The sequence below is a fragment of the Rhinatrema bivittatum genome, chromosome 4 (assembly GCF_901001135.1).
Source record: "Rhinatrema bivittatum chromosome 4, aRhiBiv1.1, whole genome shotgun sequence".
NCBI lineage: Eukaryota > Metazoa > Chordata > Amphibia > Gymnophiona > Rhinatrematidae > Rhinatrema > Rhinatrema bivittatum.
In genome coordinates this window covers 258,281,292-258,297,348 of record NC_042618.1, presented here as the reverse complement: position 1 = coordinate 258,297,348, position 16,057 = coordinate 258,281,292, and the positions used below count along the sequence as shown (strand labels likewise).

Here is a 16,057-nt window from a genome sequence, read left to right as displayed (position 1 = left end):
GAACACGCTGACACTGAGCATGCTGATTTTTCAACCTTAATGTAAATGACATTGAAACTGAACAGAGCCAATTGCATTGGTTCAATAAGCCCCTGAGGCAGCTCATGTGAGCGAAACTCGGCCAGAGTCGGGCAAGTTCAATAAAGTCCATTTTTTCCGATTCCACCTTGTCATCCTTTTGCTGCTAGCCACATTGGATTGGTTACCGGTTTGTTTCCCAGGTGTAAATATATGCAAATACAAGTCTTATACACATCACTTTGGCAGGTTGTAAAATAGCAACTTACTCTTGTAAATACTGGCCCCCTCCCTGGAAGACCCCTGGCATGCCCCTTTAATTTTATTTATTTATTTGGTAAGGTTTATATACCGTCATTGGGAGCAATTCCTTCACAACGGTTCATATGGCACATAATGTTTGTAATTTATTAATTTACAATAAAATTAACTTGAGTGCCAAATATCTCAATAAAAACACTTACATCGTAGTTGTATTGAAACCATAAAAACATTATTAATAATTCTAAAAGCGTAATCTATAGCATAAAAATATCAATCTTAAGATCCTATGCACAAAATAAATACATAAAATACAATTCTTAAAAACCTACACACATTGTAAAATTAAAAGTGCTATATTTATATGCACACAACTTTTGAAAATTCATCTTTACGTCCAGTTTACACACGAGCAGCAGAGTTTTGGAGAATGTGCATGATCTCAGGGTACTCTCTGGGAGCCCAAGCATAAAAAAATTACATTAACTGATCCCAGAAAATAGTAGAGACTCAAGGACTGTCCAAAAGTCCTCAGGCTCGAGGAGAGGTCAATCTCAAAAGCAAATGCAACTTGAAACGCCTTTTTTTAAAATTATTAAGTTCCGTACATGCACCTTCATTGCTAACCGTGAATCAAGCAGCACCCTAATCACATAAAAAAGGGGCAATGGATATTTGCTACCCACCAAATTCACACTATGGCAAATCTGTGCTCAACCATCTGGACAGCATCATGATTTCTGTTTTATTAGGAACAGAGCAAGAACAGCTAAAGAGCATATTTCAGAAAAGATTTACCCAAATGGGGATGTCCAGCCAAAATTAAAGAGGTGCACATTTTAATACAAAAAAAAAGTGAAAACACATGAAACAAATATATATTAGACCAATAAAAGGAGAAGCACGTGGGAATTAAATCCCTCAAAAGTAGGCAGCAAAGTCAAGAAATATTTTGAGCAATCTAAGTAGTAAGATTCCCTTGTTAAATGCAATACCGAGTATCAATTATTCTTAATTGAATTGTCTGTGACCTTCAGTTTGTATTTAGGAGCAAGGATGGTGTGCAATATTCTAATATTAAGCAAAACAAGAAATGCATTAGTCATTTAGGGATCATTGATCATTTTTAAACTATCTGAAAATGTATATAAAAAACTGTAACTATTAATAATCTGCACTCAATGCCCTTGAAGTACAGAATCAGAAAACCTTAAGTACCTGAACACAGACAGAGGTCCTGTTACCATGGTGACAAGACATCCGTTTCTGTTCCAGCAGGCACTGTGAATCGTGTAATGAATTACGAAAGATAGTGTAATACAGCACTTGCTTTCAGCAAAATACATTTAAAAATGCATTATGTAAATATCTATACTGCCTATCCATTCCAGCATTTGAAAGCTGCCATGTATGATGTAAATGGGTGGAGAGGGGCACTTGGGAAGCCCCTTGTTTTTAGTGTTATGGTAGAAATGATTTTCAGGCTTGGCAGACAAGTGGCCACCTGTTAGTGAAAACTATATTTCTATGGTCAATGATCAATGTTTTTTGCCACCCTTATTACAACCCCATATAAAAACTACCAACAAAATGTAATACAGGCAAACATGGTTAAAAATCAGTTAATGTCAACACAAAATGGCAAACCTACTGAGGAGGGTTTTAAACTAGAATCATCAGGGATGGGTGAACAAAACCCTAAGATGGTAACTTTTAAGCCAGCACGTGGTCACATATTGGTTTGCATATGTTGGCCCACGCCTAGGGTCGCAGCCATTTTGTAACATACATGTGCATATCCACGCATGTCATAAAATAGGCTGGCCGTGCGCCAAATTTTAAGTGGGTGTGTGCAAATGCTGCTTCTATCACATAAATTGGGGGATTTTAAAGGGGGAGCAAACCAATGCTATTCCCAGTTGTACCAGTTCATCCCAGGTAAACCAAGTTAAGACAGAGGTCCTCCAAATCTCCCTAGTTTAATAGCCTTCTCTCCCCCCCCCCCCCCCCCCCCCCGTTATCCCAACCCTTAAAACCCTGTAGAGATCTGCCTATTTTTCTTTATTTTAACTTACACGTCATCCATAGCAGAAGTAAAGTTACACAGCAGGGAACCTTGGCGCGCGGCAGATTGTGTATTTACGCGCACATCTCAGGTTCATGCCCTGAAATGCTCATGCACTGCCCACACCCTGCCCCTTTCCGAAAACTTTTGAGATGTGCGTGCTGTGGGAGATATGCACATATCTCTGCTTTTAAATTATGCTTGGTTCGCACGAGGCCAGCATATTTGCGCATCCTCTACTTAAAGTGTGCTGGGCTTTTAAAATTCATCTTTAAGGTAAGGAAAACATTAAATACTTGTATAGAAATGGGAGAAATAGAAAAAGGCAATATTTGGAAAGCTATATACACTAATACTAATATGGGAAATAAAGTCCCGGATCCAGAGGCAGTCATGGAAGAAGATGATTTACATATACTGGCTAACACGGAGACCTAGTACATGGAAAACCATGACTGGAATACAGTACATCGGGCTATAGTTTATTCAGGTCAGACCAAGTAGGAAGGAAAGGAGGAAGTGAGCCATTATATATTAAAAAAACAATATTAAAGCAACAGCATTGTTGGGCTTATAAGGTAAGAAGAAGGCACTGTGGGTTAATCTGGAAAAAGAAAATGGAACATCTATTTATAAAGGTGTAATATACAGACCTCCGTCAAAGACAAAAGAAATGAATAGAGATTTATTGGAGGATATTTACAAAATTACTATGAAAGGGGAGGTGCTAATGCTAGGGGATTTCAATCTGCCAGTTGTTGATCGGGATATCCCAGCTGTGGTGTCTTCTAGAAGCAGGGAGATCGTGGCTGCTCTGCAAGGAGAACTATTCTCAGGGTCGGATTTCCCATATGGCCAACCTAGGCCATGGCCTAGGGCACAGCAATCAGGGGGGTGTATATACAGCTGAAATAATCAAACATTTACAAATTTTTCAGAATTATTTTGAAAAGACCATATAAAATGCTGTTTTTTAAATTTACATCCATATACTTTAAATAAATTGAGCGGTACATTTACGTTGCCCATCTCTACAGTTTGCGCTGTCTTGCTCAGTCACAGGCAAAAAGCATTTGCTATTTCTCTCTCACACACTCAGCGTGAACCACGTGTTAAAGGAAAATTCCAAATTTTGGAATTACAATAGTGATTCCAAGGGATTCATTACGCACATATCGCTTGTCTTCTACATATCTAATGATAATAGGTATGTAAAATATATCGTTACTACTTTTATATACGGTTTTGTTAACTCAGGGCTGAAAGCCGTAAGCAGAAAAAGTTGATGGGGGTGTTCGCCAAATTATAAGGGGGCTGCGATTTTTATTACAAAACATGAAACATACACAACTTATGGCTTGTTTATGCAGCATCATTTATTGTGGTGTAATGTAAGTTTGATACAAATTGCAAAACATTTCAATAAAATTCTATAATGTCACATGAGAATCAATGTAAATCTTCTGCATTTTATGTCAATTTTATTCGCTGTTTTTTGTATTGAATACGCCATCTGGGTGAATAATTTGAATTAACCAAAGAAGTAATAGTCGTACCTCGTATGGGTTATATAGGCAGACACCTGCATTTTGCGGGCTGGCCCAACCCGAACCCACGGGCCAGGTCTGGTTCAAAATATTTCAGCTTTTGAGGTAGAGGGGTTGCAGAATTGTGCTTTGGCCTAGGGCATAGAAATGTGTAAATCCGGCCCTGACTGTTCTGTCAACGAATAATTGAACCCAGAGAGAAAGATACTGGACATGGTGCTTACCAACGGGAATGGTATCACTGATGCTGTAGTGGATAATCATCTGGGATCCAGTGATCACTGGATAGTGTGGTTCAGAATTAGGGTGCAAGAGATAAAAGGTACATTCAAAAGGAGAGGGTCCTAGACCTCAGCAAAACCAAATTTCTTAAAATAACCTCTATGAGTTGTTAGCTGGATGGGAAAATCTAGGAGAAACAGAAGAGCAGTGGACAAAACTAAAAGGGCAACCAATCTTTCTGTTAGGAAAGTAAATAAAGGAAAGAGGAAAAAAGAGGCTGCTATGGTTTTCTAAAGAATTAGCTGAAAAGATGAGAAAAGTTAGCGTTCTTAAAATATATGAGATCACAGAAAAAGCAAGATAGGCAACAATATCTAGAAAATTAGAAAGTCTGGGAAAGTAGTCAGGAAAGCAAACATTTAAATAGAAAAAAACATTGTCATGGTTTCACCTGCCATGCTGCCTCACCATGCCCTACTTCTACCTGCAATAATGCCTCCCACCAAAAGAGGCCTCCAGCAAGCTCTGCTCCTAGCCATCTGAGCCACCTCTTCACCGACTATGACTCAGCAGTCCCTGCTCTACTTAAACCATCCTTTCCAGTCCATCAATGCTGCTTCGACCTGGCCACACTTACCTTTATCCATGCCTTGTGACCTCTGGGCCTATTCTTGCCTTATTCCTTGTTTAGTGGCCTATTCAGGCCTTTTCCTGCTTTGAAGTCTCCAGGCTACTCTTACCTTGTACCCTGCTCTGAGGCCTTTCCTTGCCTTTGGGCCTCCTCTAATCTTGAGCCTTACCTTGCCTAGTGGCCTTTGGGTCTTTTGCCTAGCGGCTTTCTGCTTGCTGCCTTTGGGCCTCAGTGTTTTCTGTTCTGTGTTGTCTTTGTCTAGTCCTTGTCTGGTCTAATCCTGCCCTGTCCAGTCAAGTTCTTAGTAGCTATTCCTTGCCTTTGCTTTGTCCTGCCCCAGTCTGTACCTAGTCCCAGTCTCTGCTCATTCTCCTGCCCAGCCTATGTCTGTATCGAGTTCTAGCCCATGCTCAGTATCCAGCCCTCAGCTTCCAGCCTATCCCTGCCACAATGTCCAGCCTGTGCCTGACCTGCCTCATCCAGCCTGTTCTGTCTTCACCATGATGTTCTGCTGCCAAAGCCAAGCCCTACCGACCCCCAGAACTGAAGAGCTCAACCTAAGTGGGGGGTGGGGGGGGGGGGGGGAAGGTTGACTAGGCAGAAGATAAACCCCAGTCCAGCCCTGCTCTTGAGGGAGTGTTCCCCAACCCCAGCCAGCATGACAAACAGAGGAGGACAAGACTTTTTTTTTTTTTAATTTTTTTAAAGAAATGTTAGTGATAGAAGGAAGCACAAAAGTGGCATTGTGAGACAGAGGTGAAGGGAAGGATTATGTAGAGGCTGATGAAGAAAAAAAGGCTTGGAGCAGGACCATATAAATGAACCCAAATAAGATTGGAAGTGAGGCAAACCTCAATCGATGGCTGATCTTTTCAATGCTTCTTTAGAGTCAGGAGTAGTTCTGGAGGATTGGAGACGGGCAGATGTGGTTCATATTCATAAAAGTGGAGGTAAGAAGCAGGCTGTGTTACGTAACGGGCACACTAACACCCTACCTAGAATTTTTTCTTGCCCCTTTCCATAAGTTTTTTAAGTAAAAGTAAGGTATTTTTTTGAATAAAGATAGTTTAAAGCAGAAGACTGATGAGGAAGCATTGAAAAGATCAGCCAGCGGAGCTGCCAGGGCATCTCTAAGTTCCCTTCGTACCCTCGGATGTATCCCATCCAGTCCCATCACCTTATTCACTATAAGTTTAGTTAGCTCCTCACTAACATCGATTGAGGTTTGCCTCACTTCCAATCTTATTTGGCTTCATTTTATATGGTCCTGCTCCGAGCCTTTTTTTCTTCATCAGCCTCTACATAATCCTTCCCTTCACCTCTGTCTCACAATGCCACTTTTCTGCAATTTTCAGAATGTCTGCACTGGGACAAGCATTATACATGCTTTTTTTTTTTCCCCAATCTTTGGGCTTTGCACCAGTTCCCAAAGTGAAAATCTATGCATACTTTTGCTTGAAAGCTTGGTGCGGTCACTTGCACCTACTTTTACTGTAGGTGGAATTCTGCAGGAAAAGTACATGTGACGATCTGAAAATGCAATCTGCATAATTTCCTGTTCCCTGAAATGTTGCTAAAAGCAGGCATCTTGTCGAATGACTTGCAGATTTGAGGGAGGGTAATTTTCAGACACCCTATTAACACGATTAAAATGTATTTCACCCATATAAAATTGCTTTGAAAATTGATCTCAAGTTTTATGTGGTGAACTTTCAAAAGACTTACTTGGGGGGGGGGGGGGGGGATGTGCATGTAAAAATCACCATATATGTGCTCAGTTAGCCTCTGAGCACAATAAACATATTTTCAGAAGGCAGGCAAGGAGTTTGTTTCGATGGCATTCCAGGTTGGGATTTCAAACAACGCACATTTTTACATATTTTATAAATGGCGTACACCCATGTGTTATCAAACATGCACGCATGCTTTTACACCTGCTAATCAAATCTTGGAAATTAAATCTGGCTTTTTTGGGGGTAAGGAGCAACTGGTAGAAGGGATGGGTGAACTGTTGGAGGTCTGGGTAAACTGGAGGAGATCTCTGCAAACTGGTGCTTGGAAGTAAGCACACACTATTTTCATAAGCACAATTTGTGCATACATTAGCCAACTTTGTAAATTCCTGTCTCGGTGCTTAGCTGAAGTCACCCATATTTTGCAAGCAAAGATATCTAGCAGGACAACTTTGCTCCACTTAGATGTGAACAAGTAAGTGCTGCTTTACTCTTTTGGTTCCCAGCCTGCACCTCCAACCCTTTTACAAATATATGAGCAGATGCCTCTTCAGGCCTCATCACTTTCAATGCTCTGTTATGCAATAATTACTGAAAAGTGCTTTTGAGAATATTTTACAGTACCCAGCACAGTTGAAAACAATGGAAAGATTTCGGTCATTACCTGAATACAGTACTTTGAAGCACCATGCTTTTCAAAAGCACATACCATAATCTGAAGTGATAACCAAATCTTATTTCTGTCATGTAATGATCAAATAATAGATACTCTATCTTTCAAGGAAGGGCCAACCTTGCTCAGATTTAATTATGGTGGCTGCCAGGACCCTGTCACAGCAGGACCATGAGCAGCCTTGTGCATTTACTGAATGTTCAAATCTCAGAATATTCTGCACATCCCAATTTTGTAAGTTATCTGCAATTGCTTTCTTTCCAGGCTGCAAGGTCAACTCCTGGGGGAATTCTGCATACAAAGGGGCCGGTGCAATAAGCAATGCGTAAAAACGTGCGTCCAAACTGGGTCCCCGATTTATTTATTTATTTTTTTACATGTGCACAGCCACTTCTCCTGGGCGCCCAATGCTGCAATGTATTGAGATGCCGCGCTAAAAAGGACGCACCAAAGATCAATTGTGTGTCCCTAGCATGTCTTTGGCATCGGGTGCCAAAGAGATGTGGCTGAGCACACAGCCACGGGCTAGGAAAACAGATGCTGGTAAACTGAGTGTCCGTTTTCCCAAGCTGGCTGCCATCAATACTTTTTTTTTTTTTCATGTTGCTGCTTTCTGTGGTTTCACCTACTTAGCCCAGTGATGATACTAAAAAGTAAGAGGAACCACAGAAGGCAGGATTTTTTGTTTTTTAGTGAGCCCTTGATGTGCGCCAACACAATGCCAGCTCCAGGGCTGGCGTTGAATTTGCAGTGTTAAAAAGCGCGGTTGGGCACAGTGCAATTTTTTGCATCAGGAATAATAGCTTCATCTACATGGCATTTACATGTGATGAGCGCTATTAGCCATGCATGAGTTTGGACAGGCATTTTGGACGTACTAAACCCCTTATTACATCAGGTGTTGGCCTAGTGCATCCAAAACGCACGTCCAGTCACTGGTTAAGCTGTGCACTGGCCTGAGCACACGATATTGCATCAGCCCCAATACTTTGAAACTCTACATAGTAATATTTATCTAAATAATACAAATGTGATCACTGAGTAGCAAATTAGTTTAAACTTCAAAACAGAAAGGTTTTTACTTTAATTTGTAAAACTTTTAGTGCAGAATTCTCCCAGGAGTACAGTAATAATAGTGCAACCATATCTAAGGCTTCTAGTTTTGGGGGATTTTACTTTAGCAGTACATGCAGTCTAAGGCAAACTCAGAGCTGCAGACAGTAAGAACTTCTTGCAGCTGCCAATACTTGCAGCAATGCAGCAGTGTCTGTGGTTGTAGCTACAAATGTCAGCAGGTGAAAGAAGACATGCTGCCTGCAGTTCCTCTTGGGCTCTGCTGATGGCCAAATGACAATCCTGAAACCCTAACTATAACACAAATAGATCACATTCCCTCTAAACATTCTCTCTCCCCCTCCTCTTCTCCAATACTTGGCCCATCCCCTCCATCCCCAGCTTGTCTCTTCAACACTCCCCCCCTTACCCCAGCTTGTAACTTCACACACTACTCCTCTTCCTTCCCTCTTCACATCCTTCCCCCACCTTCTCTTCCCCCCCCCCCCACAGCTCCCTTATCTTTCCCCTCCTCATACTCTCTCCTTCCCGTTTCTCTCATCCATGTTTCCCAAATATCAGCCTGCACCAGCAATCCGGTACAGCCTTCTTCCTGCACATGCTGCTCTCAGAGAGGCTGATACAATAAAGTGTGCCCGGCCTAGTGCACAGATTTACGCACGTTTTAGACGCACTAGCACCCGATGCAATAAGGAGATTAGCGCATCCAAAAAGCGCACCCAAACAACTGCGTAGGCAATAGCACTCATCAATGAAGATTCCATGTAGATGAGGCTATTAGCTGTTACCCCCTGATGCAGAAAATCGCCAGGCGCCCAACACACACTTTAACGTGGCAAATTTAACTCCTGCTCCGGAGCTGGCGCTAAGTCAATCCAGGAGTCAAGGGCTCATGATAAATGAAAAACTACTGTCCTCTGTGGTTCCTCCTATCTAGTATCGTTGAGATGCTATCACTGGTGTTTAAAACTAAAGATCTAATGTAATGGCTAGATGTTTAAAAATATATTCTGGACACACACTGTACCACACTGTACAGCCACAGTATACACGCACAATTTATACGCACAATAGCAAGGGGCGAAATATGCCTGAAGCGGGATAAAAGGGACGTGCGCCCATTTCAGTTCTGGACACCCGGTGCATTTGAGCACTAAGGACGCACACTTCTTCCCTAGCACATCCTTTTTAACACAGCGCCTGCATCAGGCACCCAGGAGATGTGGATGTGCACGCATCTTACTGCTTCGGCGCCAGAATGAGATGCAGTTTCTCAAAGACCCGTGAGAGTAGCACAGGAGTTCAGGCACGAGAGCCCAGCGGTGCAAGAAAAAGAAGACAACAGCTCTTCTTTATTTCACGTGTGACCCATTCTGGTACTTCTCTCGCCGGCAAGCAGAGAAAATTCTGCAAATAGAGAGTTAAATTCTGTGCAAACTCTGCATTGCTCAGAATTCCCCCAGGTGTAAAGGTCATCGCCCTCCTGCCTCACCCACAGGGTCTGTTGCTCAGTACAGCCGACAGCTGCAGCTGTCTGGGAAATTGCTCTATGTACTGTACCTTCTTCCCTCAGGTCTCACCTGAACCCATGCCTTGTCCTTTAGCAAAAAAAATATACAAGCCGATGCAATGTCAGCATGTGATAAAATGGGCGCTCAATCATGAGCGCCCGTTCTCTTAACGCGAGACGATCCACCTCTCCCGGGCACCCAAATTAATATTTAAATTGGCTGCCGCGGTAAAAAGGAGATGCTAGGGAAAGTTTTGCATCCTTAGCGTGTCCTTGGCATTGGGCAACCAGGAGACGTGGCTGTCAGTGGGTTAGGAAAACGGGTGCTCCATTTTACGAACGTCTGTTTTCCTAGTCTGAGACAGCCATAGGTTAGGAAAATGGATGCTCGTTAATTAAACATCCCTTTTCCTGACAGCTGGAACACTTTTTTTTTTTTTAGGGCTGTCCTCTTTTGGTTCCTCCGACTTAATATCGCCACGATACAGCAGTATTTTCTGCTTTTCTGTCAACTGTTTGGGCTCTTCAAGAATTAACGCCTGGGTGCATCAGGCGCACTTTTTTTTGTGTGTGCATCGGGGGAAGTAGCTGATAGCCTCATCAACATGAATTTACTTCACGTGATGAGCGCTATTAGCTACGCACTCGGTTGGACACGCATTTTGAACACATAAACCCTCGTTTTGTATCGGGGGTTATGGACGCACATCTAAAATGCACTCCAATCGCGTTGAGTAGTGCGCTATGGCCAGCACACGGTATTGCATGAACCTGATAGTGTACTGCAGTGACCCTCTTCCCCTCTTTGCTCATGCCTGTACCTTTTTCCTGGCCCCTTCTCTGCCCAGCATCCCCTACCCTGAACCCAGTCTCCCCCCCCCCCTTGCCTATAATCTCACTGCTCCCCTCAGGCCTATTGCAGGATTGCCCGGAACTCTGGGCACTGTAGGCAATATGGCAGAAGGGGAGGGGGAAGCAATGCCTCCTTGGATAACATAACTGGCCAGCTGAGACAGCAGCCACATAGGTGCTAAGAAATGCTTGTTCCACTATACTGGTGGCCAGCCCCTGATGAGATGTGTTAAGGTCCCCTAAGCAGTTGCTTTCCTCTTCTGACAGCCCTGGTTCTTCTCTCTTTCCCCCTTCCTGCCCAGCATGCTTCTGAGGTTATGTGTGAAAGAGAGAGGGCACATGATGAGTGAGTGTGATTGTGTGATAGAATGAATGTGTATGTATATGAGAGAGGGACACAGGAAAAAGTTTGTGCTATGCACCTCTACCAGCAAATAATCCAGGAGATAAGAAATGGGGAGCAGTTGAGTGGCAGGGTGCCCCCTTCATTGCCCTTAGAGGCTGGAAGAGAAATTGTTGCCAGTGTGCAGTCTGTCAATTCATTATTGCCCTGTAATACATACACAGATACAGTGATTTGGCAGTTCACTGACAGGATCTAAAAGTTATACAAATGAGGGATGCCATGTCTCTGCTCCCTCCCACTATGTCCAGTCTTGGACTGTGGAAATGTTGGCAACCCTACTCACCTTTGCAAAAATAGGATTAAAAAAACCCTCTCACATGCCTCACCTCTGATTCTTCACTGTAATTTATAAAATGCAAGCTTGTTTGCCCCCTTTTTAAAAAAAAAAAAAAGACAGTAAAAGAGGAAGAAGAGCAGAGCAGAAGAATACACTGAGGTCAGCTTCAATGGAAAGGTTTTGTTCTCCCCACTTCCTGCCATGACCTGTTCTCATTAATCCCCTGCATATGTGGGTTACAAGCTAGGTGGACAAGCTGATAGATTCTCTGAAGGGATATTTTTCTAGATTCAGTGCCACTGGTGTGGGGATGTTTGCTGGCTTCTCTGCCAATGTGGTAAATGCTGTTGTGAAGGTATACTATGAGATATACCTGTAAGATATACATAATGATCAGCATTATATATATATTTTCTTTATTTTGTTACATATGTTTTTCCTATCTGAAGCTTAAAAAAAAAAACCCCCCACACACCGCTCATATACTGCTTCCAGGGTTCAGTGACAGCACAGGTAGGCAAGTTGGTCTTCAGCAGTAATCAAGGCTGTATTTTTGTGCTACATTCCAGGGTTTCAAGGCAGTGAAGATTTGGTGGTGCTGTGATGCAATAACATAGTACCCCCTGAATGGAGATATCTACCTGGACAAATAACTTGAAACATCAAGACAAACTCAGCTGGGTACTTATGTTGCACCTCAGACATAGTGCTCTGTCCAATAATTTGCTTTACCTGTGTCTTCCTGACATGCAAGCGAGATGAACAGGAGAGGGGTGTGTGTAAGTGTGTGTGTGGGGGGGGGGGGGGGGGGGAGTTCACAGCAAATAGCCATGCCAGTCACTTCCTGGTCAATAGCTTACACAGTGCCTGCCGCCTTGGATGGACCCCACTAGCCATATGTTCTAGACCTGCCCCTACTGATCTGGATCCTCTGCTTCCATCACCTACTTGTTTCCCCTGCTGTCCAGGCTCACTCTCACTCATCTGGCTTTGAAGCAAATGGTCGCTGCTCTGGAAAAATGCATAAAGAAGGCCAAAGAGCCTTCCCCTCTGCCAAGAAAGCTTTTAAGCATTACACTAGGGTAGGTGGCCCCCCTACCTGAGGGAGCTGATTATAGCCAGGACAGTGATGGTACCCCTCCCCCTGCCCATAAGGCAGATAGTCAAACAAAAGAGCAGCAGGGAAGGAGAGACTTTAGAGGGGGATGGGGACATCTGTAGGGCTAAACACTATTAAGATTGTTCCACTTGCGGATTGAGCTTGCCTTTTGGTGAATACAGTCTACAGGTGATTTATACATCAAAGTTATTGGTCTACTAACTAAATAAATTAAAGGAACTGGATATAAAGATTGGCTGCCTGATACAGTCTAAGCAATCTCGGTCCTGCACTACTGGTGTCATTTAACCACTCCTAGTACTTTCCTTAGCCAAATTTCTAAAGTAGCTAAGAATATATTTTCAACTTGCATTCAAATGTGTGCACACCTTCTCTCTTTCTTTGTTTTTCAGTTGTCTTGTTTATATCCCTCTCCAGTTCTTGCTGTGTTGATGTCTTAACTAAACTGAAATTAAAGATACCTTTAAATAGGACTCACATTTCTTGACTAGCTTTCAGGATCTAATACACTTTTCTTCCCCACTTAGACACCTGTTACTGGCAGCAGCTGTGGCATAGAAGAATGAAAGGGGGAGGATATCAATCTCTCCCAAGTCCTGCACCCCCTCCCTTTGCCCCCCCCCCCCCCCGACAGTGCCCAAAATTCCTTCCCTCTATCCTCTATCCAGCATCTCTCTTCTCTTCTCCCCGCTAGCATCCTCCGCTTAGAACACCATCACCACCACAATCTCTCTGCCCCTTTTTGCAGTGTCCAACATCTTTTCTCTCCTCACCTATCTGCCCAGAATTCAATCCCTCCCTCCACTCCACCCTGCACACTCTCTCCACAACTCCCCCTCTCTCTCCCCCCCCCCCCCCCCCAATCCCATCCACTCAGCTTCCTCTGTCTTCTGGGTGTTTTTCTGCCTTCCCCCTCCTCCAAATTTTGGCACCCTAAGCAATCACCTAGTTTGCCTAACAGCAGAACCTGTCCTATCCAATGATAGAGTGAAGGGGAAAGGGGTTTGTGTGACCAGAAGGTGCTAGGCAGTATAATTTTATGGTTCATAATGGGTTAAGAAACCCAGGTTTTTGAATCCTCTTCAGTTCCAAAGTGTCTGATCATTTTAACTTCAAGAGTCATATATTCCTGAATTTTTTTTTTTAAACTTTCCTTTAATGATCATGGTTCAGAAAAGTGCTCCCCCACGGAGCTGTTGCTCTGTGACAACTGATCTTGCATCTGTGTGAACTGACTCTTGTCTTTAATGTCTCACCTGCCTCTTCATATTTTCTGCATTGAATAATACATACCACATTAGAAGAGGAGCATGAGTAGGATCCCTGTATATCGAATGTCTTTCTAATGTGAGTGATTGTGAGTTCTGCGATATATACGGGCATGGTTTCCAGTGTAGCATTTTGCAGGAGTATGCAATATTTTCTTTTTTTCTGAATATATATTACAAGCTTGCTTTTGACTAATTTTTGCTTCAGATAGTTGGTTGCCTGAAGGCCAGTATCAGTGGAGCAATGAACATGTCTTTAAGTGACTAATCCTACAGGAGTAGCAGTTGTAGGTCTTGTGATTTTTCTTAGTTTTTCCAGTTCTGGGTTGTATCTAATACAAAGGGGTACTTGTTCTGTCGTTTTCCCTTCCTTGTACTGCAGCAGGTTTGCCCTGGGTATGTTAAGTGAACAAGCAATCTTCTTCAAGATGACTTTGCGGTTGTAGCTTTTTTGCCTGAAGTATTCAATCAGGATTTTGTCCTTGTCTATTGGATCAGAGTGGACTGACACGGCAACCATGATACTTTGCAAAATAGGTGTCTGCATCTCTGATCACAACGTATAACCTTTCTATGCTTACCACTAATATTCCTTTTCATGCCTAGTAAAGAAATCCAGTATTGTAGTACTTGCCTTTGAATGTATAGTTTATATAAGAATTATAAAGCCATCCAACAATATCTAACCAAGTTTCCTATTACAGTGTTCAATGTACAGTTCACCCTTTTGATGCTGTAATTACTGTGGTCTTTCCAGGCATCGGGAGCTGCTTATTCTCAGAAGGCATCTACAGGACCACCATTTTCTCTCTCCCAAACAGTCAGCTCTAGTTCTTGGATTTCAACTAGAGCACAATTCCTCTAACCTGATAAGAAAAGGCAGATAAGAAGCTTCTGCTGTAGCAGTATGACCTTTCCAACATTTTGCCACTTGCTCAAAAAGAAGCACTCAAACTTTGTATGATTATATTTATTGATGGAGCTTATTTAGAACATGGCTGTAATATATTGAAACTTCATCAACATGGGATCTGACAGAATTGTTTGGTATTGCTGTGGTGCAGATTCACAATTGCTTGATCCTCGAACAATTTTAGAATTCTGTGAATGGGTATACAAGAGAACCCCAGAACACCTTTTTTTTTTTTTTTTTTTTATTTATTTTTATTAAAGAATTTTCAATAACATACAACTCTCATATGAACACGTTTCTTGTACAAAAACCAAAACAACCTCCCCCCCCCTCCCTTCCCGTCCTCCCCCTCCCTCCCCAATAGACGTGTTTGCAGTCTCTTTCATTTGTGTGGCCATAGGGTTTGGCAGGTGGATCCCTGTGTTGATCGGGGAATATCTCCATCCTCTAAAACACGGAACTCACACTCCCGGCAGTGCACGGCGATTTGTAGGTGCGGCTGACACCGGCCCCGGAGCCCACGGATCTGCTCGTTGTCGAACCCTAGGACTTAAATGTAACGTAAATGCTTGCCAAGTTAGTGATGTACGTACAGATCTCTTTGGTTCTGTCTTTGTCAAAATGGCATGTTCCATAGAGCACAGTCGGACCATCTTCTTGAACCAGTATTCATGATTTGGGGGGTCTGTGGCTAGCCACTGTGCCAAGATTACTTGTTTACCTAGTAGACCAGCCCTTAAGAGAAAAAACCTTTCCGACTGAGATAACGGGGCCGACAGTGAATTGTCCGTCCCAAAAAACCAGAGATTGGGGTCTGGTGGCAACTTTCTTTTCAGAATTTGTTGACAAGTAATACGTATCTGTTTCCAAAATTTTGTTGTCTCTATACAGTCCCAAAAACAATGTAAGTATGTACCCTCTGTGGTGGTACATTTGGGACATTGCGAGGTCTGTGCAATTTTCATTTGATAAGCTCTCTGGGGGGAGATGTGACTCTGCCAAAGAAATCTGTACTGGGTTTCCTGCAACAGCGCATTCTCAGATAAGTCTGGCAATTCTTGAAAACATTGCAGGAACTCCTCCAAAGTTAAAGAAAACAGAGACCAAGATTGCCATCTATTGTACAGATCCTGAAGCGGTCGGGTATCCAAGAACCCCATAAGTTCTTTATAAAAGTAGGAGACCGAGGCCCGTTGACCTCGTCCCACCCGGACTACTTCCCTCACCTTTTTAGTTGCTGTAGAATCGTGGAAGGAGTGTGTCCCTGATCGAAGAAAGTGTCTGACTTGATTATAGGCAAACACATCTCCCTCTGGAAGAGAGTACCTTTGTTGCAAAACCGAAAAGGGGAACACATCTCCTATCTGTTCATCGTAAAGCTCATAAATGTATGTTAACCCTGACGTCTTCCATCTCTGAAACACCCGGCTAGTTTTCCCTGGTATAAATAGGGGGTGTCCCGTGATAGTAAGGGCGTAAGGGGACTT

The 16,057-nt window shown here is 42.9% G+C and overlaps 1 protein-coding gene across 3 annotated transcripts in view; it reads right to left on the bottom strand.

Moving 5' to 3' along the window:
* The window catches only part of KIAA0930 (KIAA0930 ortholog), a 363,359-nt gene that overhangs the window by 126,763 nt on the left and 220,539 nt on the right, over window positions 1-16,057 (bottom strand). The window lies entirely within an intron of this gene.